Genomic DNA, 5976 nt, shown 5'->3' on the forward strand with positions numbered 1-5976 from the left:
CTTTGGCTCCCTCTCTCCTCCACCGAGCGGAGCCCCGTCGCCACCGACGCCGTTCGCCGCGGCCACCACCACCCTCTCGCCTCCCAGACGCCTCCCAGAGCTCCGCAGTGCCTCCCTCTACCTCCTCAACGAGCCACGAGGCCCCAGACATGCCGCAACACCGCCCTCGATGTCTTCTTCAACCTCGGGACCGCCGGCCATCTTCGTCAAATTCGTCGGCTCCGGTGCCTCCCCGAGCTCCCCGAGGCCACCGTCGCAACCCCTGTGAGCTCCACTCCGTTTCCCCTCCTTCATTTTGCTCGTTTCCGTGCCGTAGCACCCCCGGCCACATTCTCGAGCACCGCCGTCCGCCATGGCCGCGTAGCTCTCCTGACCCGAGCCCCTCTGCTCGAACCCGTGGCACCAGCGCGCTTCTGGTGGCCCGCGGATGCCGTCTGGACCATCAGTTTCTCTCCTAGCGCGCCGCAGCCCAACCCCGCACATGGCCGAACTCCGACCGCCGCCTCGGGCTCCACTCCGGCGAACCCCGGCCACCCCCGCACCTCCCGTTGGTCCCCCTAGATGCGCACGGGCGCGGGCTACCTCCTGGTGCCCTTGGCGCGTCGATCCGATGCCCCTAGCGCAAGTCCGGCGTCCCCCGCCGCGCTCTGTGGTCGTCGCCGGCTACACTCCGGCGAGAGCTGATGTGGCCGGTCATTAGGGCCTATCCACCCCCCCGCTAACCCAGGCCTTGGCCACTGACTGTGGGCCCCACGCCCTTAACTAACCACAGTTAACCCCCTGTTTAGTTTAAGTTAACCACAGTGGCTCCACGCGTCGGAATTGACCTAGCTGACGTGGCCGTTGACCGGTCCCACCTGTTAGTGAGTTAAAACCACCCTGTGTCACTGACGTGTGGCCCCCACACGTCAGGTTTGACCAGCAGCAGTGTCTGTTGACCTGCTGACGTCACGGTGACGCACTGATGACGTAGTAAATGTTTCTGGAATTTAAATAATTCTTAAATGAGTTATTATTTTCAGAAAATGTCCTAAACTTCAATAAATCATAGAAAATTAACCGTAACTCCAAATTAAATAAATTATATATGAAAAATTATCAGAAAAATTCAAGGAATCCATCTGTACCATTTTCATGCATGTTAGAACAACTTATAGGTGCTGTTTAGCACAAATCAATTAAATGGCATTTGAATAATCACATATGGAGTTTGAATTTGAATCTTGTATTCAAACCAACCCCATTTAACTTGTTACTAGATGCATTAGCCCAAAACACATTCATTTTGCCATGTCATGATCATGCATCATATTGTGCATTGCATTGATTGTGTTCCCTTCTGTGTTGCCGGTATTTGTCCCCTCTCGATAGACGTGATACCGATGATGCGATCGTTGACACTGATGAAGACTCAATGCTATCTTCAGAACTGCCAGGCAAGCAAAACCCCCTTGTTCATTCCGATAAAATCCCACTCTCTCGCTCCTGCTCTCTTTTAATGCATTAGGACAACACCGAATCATCTGTTACTTGCTGCGGTAGCTGAACCCCTTTATCCTTTGCATGACCTGTCATTGCCACAGTAAATAGATGAAACCCACTAGCATGAGTAGGAGTTGTTTGAGCCCTGTTGTGCCTACTCATTCATGCTTGTTTGTCATGCCTGCTACTGCTTAGAGTTGAGTCAGGTCTGATTCATCGGGGATGAATCAGAGGCGTGTGAACATGTCCTACTGTGTGTGAGCTAAGTGTGTGAACACGTTTTGGTAAAGGTAGCGGTGAGAGGCCATGTAGGAGTACATGGTGGGTTGTCTCATTGCAGCCGTCCTCAGGAACTGAGTTCTGTGTTTGTGATCCATGATTCAGCTACTACCACGCATTGGGCCCGAAACCAATGGACCCTCTCGGCTTCTTGTTCACCCTTGTCCTCTGTCCAGGAGTTGCAAGTAGTTTCTGGTGTTTGTAGTATGCTGGAGGCCATGCGCAGCGCTGACCGTAGGGGTGGGCTGTGATGCGGTAGGCACGTGGCCGGGTAAACCGGGCGCCCGTTTGGTGTCACGGAACCCTGTTCACATCGTTTGGGGCTGTGAGCGAAACTCCGGCCGGATCTCCTCATGTACCCATCACAAACCCTTATCTCCCGCATTACATTATTTGCCATTTGCCTCTCGTTTTCCTCTCCCCCACTTCACCCTTGCCATTTTATTCGCCCTCTCTCTCTCTCCGTCCTCCTCGTCTTTCTCTATTTGCCTCTTTTTGCCCGTCTCTTGTTTGCTCGTGTGTTGGATGGCTTGCTTGTCGTTATGGCTAGTCCCTTATCTACTCCGTTGTCCCCTGAGTATCAAGTCTTTCACTTCAAGAAAAGACAAGGAGAAAATTTAAAAGATGCCTGGTCTAGAATGATGGAGTCTTACCGAAATTGTACCTTTGAAGTGAACCTTAGAATTTTGCTTCGCAATTTTTATGTTGGATTGAATATGTCTCATAGACAACTCTTGGATTGCGTTGCCAAAGGCAATTTTATTGAAATTGATCCCCACATTGCACATGAAGTTATAGAAGGTATAGTGGGAACACTACCTCAACAAAAGGGGCCTCATCATACCCAGGAAGAAACACAAGTTTTTGAGAAAATTTGCGAAGTACCGAAACTTTTACAAAAAACTCTTGAACCCCTTAAGGGTATTAGTGGAAATCTTCACCGCATGAACATGTTGATTACTCTCTGCAATAAGCGATTGGATTTTTTAGATCTTAAAATATCGAAATATGAAGGGAAGAGTAAAGAACCTCCCGGATTCGAGCATAACTCTATTAAGAAATTAAAAACCCAATATGGCAATACCTAGATCTATCCTTGCTTTTTTTGCCTAGCTAGGGGCGTTAAACGATAGCGCTTGATGGGAGGCAACCCAATTTTATTTTTATTCCTTGATTTTTGCTCCTGTTTAGTAATAAACAATTTATCTAGCCTCTGTTTTGGTCGTGTTTTTTGTGTTTAATTAGTGTTTGTGCCAAGTAGAACCGTTGGGAAGACTTGGGGAAAGTCTTCTTAATCTTGCTGTAAAAAACAGAAACTTTAGCGCTCACGAGAATCGCTGCCATTTTTATTTGAAAAGCGCTATTTAGTTAATTCTTTTTTCATATGGTTAATAGATAAATTACTCACGTCCATAAGTTTATTTTAGAATTTTTGGGCTTCCAAATCTTGTGTTAGCTACAGATTACTACGGACTATTCTGTTTTTGACAGATTCTGTTTTTCGTGTATTGTTTGCTTATTTTGATGAATCTATGGCTAGTAAAATAGTTTATAAACCATAGAGAAGTTGGAATACAGTAGGTTTAACACCAATATAAATAAATAATGAGCTCATTACAGTACCTTGAAGTGGTTTTTTCTTTTATTTCGCCAATGGAGCTCACGAGATTTTCTACTTTAAGTTTTGTGTTGTGAAGTTTTCAAGTTTTGGGTCAAAGATTTGATGGATTATGGAACAAGGAGTGGCAAGAGCCCAAGATTGGGGATGAAAATGGCACCCCAAGATAATATAAGGACACCTAAAAGCCAAAGCTTGGGGATCCCCGGAAGGCATTCCCTCTTTCGTCTACTTCAATCGGTAACTTTACTTGGAGCTATATTTTCTTCACCACATGATATGTGTTTTGCTTGGAGCGTCTTGTATGATTTGAGTATTTGATTTTTAGTTTACCACAATCAACCTTTATATACACAACTTTTGAGAGACACACACATGATTCATAAATTATTAGAATACTCTATGTGCTTCACTTATATCTTTTGAGTTGTATAGTTTTTGCTCTAGTCCTTCACTTATATTTTTTAGAGCATGTCGGTGGATTTGTTTTATAGAAACTATTATTCTCTCATGCTTCACTTAGATTATTCTGAGATTCTTAAATAGAATGGTAATTTACTTAAATAATCCTAATATGCTAGGTATTCAAGACTAGTAAAAACTTTCTTATGACTGTGTTTAATACTAAGACAAGTTTGATGCTTGATGATTGTTTTGAGACATGGAGGTAGTGATATCAAAGTTGTGCTAGCTGAGTAGTTGTGCATTCGAAAAATACTTGTGTTGAAGTTTGCAAGTCCTGTAGCATGCACGTATGGTAAATGTTATGTAACAAATTTGAAACATGAGGTGTTCTTTGATTGTCTTCCTTATGAGTGGCGGTCGGGGATGAGAGATGGTCTTTTCCTACCAATTTATCCCCCTAGGAGCATGTGCGTAGTGCCTGGTTTTTCATGACTTGTAGATTTTTGCATTAAGTATGTGAGTTCTTTATGACTAATGTTGAGTCCATGGATTATATGCACTCTCACCTTTCCATCATTGCTAGCCTCTTCGGTACCGTGCATTACCCTTTCTCCAATTGAGAGTTGGTGCAAACTTCGCCGGTGCATCCAAACCCCGTGATATGATACGCTCTTTCACACATAAACCTCCTTATATCTTCTCAAAACAGCCACCATACCTACCTATTATGGCATTCCCATAGCCATTCCGAGATATATTGCCATGCAACTTTCCACCGTTCCGTCTATCATGACACGTTCATCATTGTCATATTGCTTTGCATGATCATGAAGTTGACATAGTATTTGTGGCGAAGCCACCATTCATAATCCTTTCATACATGTCACTCTTGGTTCATTGCATATCCCAGTACACCGCCCGAGGCATTCATATAGAGTCATACTTTGTTCTAGTATCGAGTTGTAATCATTGAGTTGTAAATAAATAGAAGTGTGATGATCAACATTTTCTAGAGCATTGTCCCAAGTGAGGAGAAAAAAAAGGAGAAAGGCCATAAAAAGAGAAGGCCCAAAAAAGAGAGAAACAGAGAGAAGGGACAATGTTACTATCCTTTTTACCACACTTGTGCTTCAAAGTAGCACCATAATCTTCATGATAAAGAATCTTTTGTTTTGTCACTTTCATATACTAGTGGGAACTTTTCATTATATAACTTGGCTTGTATATTCCAACAATTGGCTTCCTCAAATGCCCTAGATCTTCGTGAGCAAGCAAGTTGGATGCACACCCACTTAGTTTCTTTTGTTGAGCTTTCATATATTTATAGCTCTAGTGCATCCGTTGCATGGCAATCCCTACTCCTTGCATTAACATCAATTGATGGGCATCTCCATAGCTCATTGATTAGCCTCGTTGATGTGAGACTTTTGCCCTTTTTGTCTCCTCCATAACCACCATTCTATTCCACCTAAAGTGCTATGTCCATGGCTCACGCTCATGTATTGCGTGAAGATTGAAAACGTTTGAGATTACTGAAGTATGAAACAATTGTTTGGCTTGTCATCGGGGTTGTGCATGATGAGAGCATTCTTGTGTGACGAAAATGGAACATGACTAAACTATATGATTTTGTAGGGATGAACTTTCTTTGGCCATGTTATTTTGAGAGGACATAATTGCTTAGTTAGTATGCTTGAAGTATTATTATTTTTATGTCAATATTGAACTTTTATCTTGCGTCTTTTGGATCTGAATATTCATACCACAATTAAGAAGAGTTACATTGAAATTATTCCAAGTAGAATTCCACATCAAAAATTCTGTTTTTATCATTTACCTACTCGAGGACGAGCAGGAATTAACCTTGGGGATGCTTGATATGTCTCCAACATATCTATAATTATTGATTGTTCCATGCTATATTATATTCTGTTTTGGACATTATTGGGCTTTATTATACACTTCTATATTATTATTGGGACTAACCTATTAATGGGAGGCCCAGCCCAGAATTGGTGTTTTTTGCCTATTTCAGAGTTTCATAGAAAAAGAATATCAAACGGAGTCCAAACGGAATGAAACCTTCGGGAACGTGATTTTCGGAACGAACGTGATCCATAGGACTTGGACCCTACGTCTAGACATCAACTAGGAGGCCACGAGGTAGGGGCGCGCCTACCCCCCCCCCCCTA

Source organism: Triticum dicoccoides, chromosome 4A, assembly GCF_002162155.2.
Source record: "Triticum dicoccoides isolate Atlit2015 ecotype Zavitan chromosome 4A, WEW_v2.0, whole genome shotgun sequence".
NCBI classification, from domain to species: Eukaryota; Viridiplantae; Streptophyta; class Magnoliopsida; order Poales; family Poaceae; genus Triticum; species Triticum dicoccoides.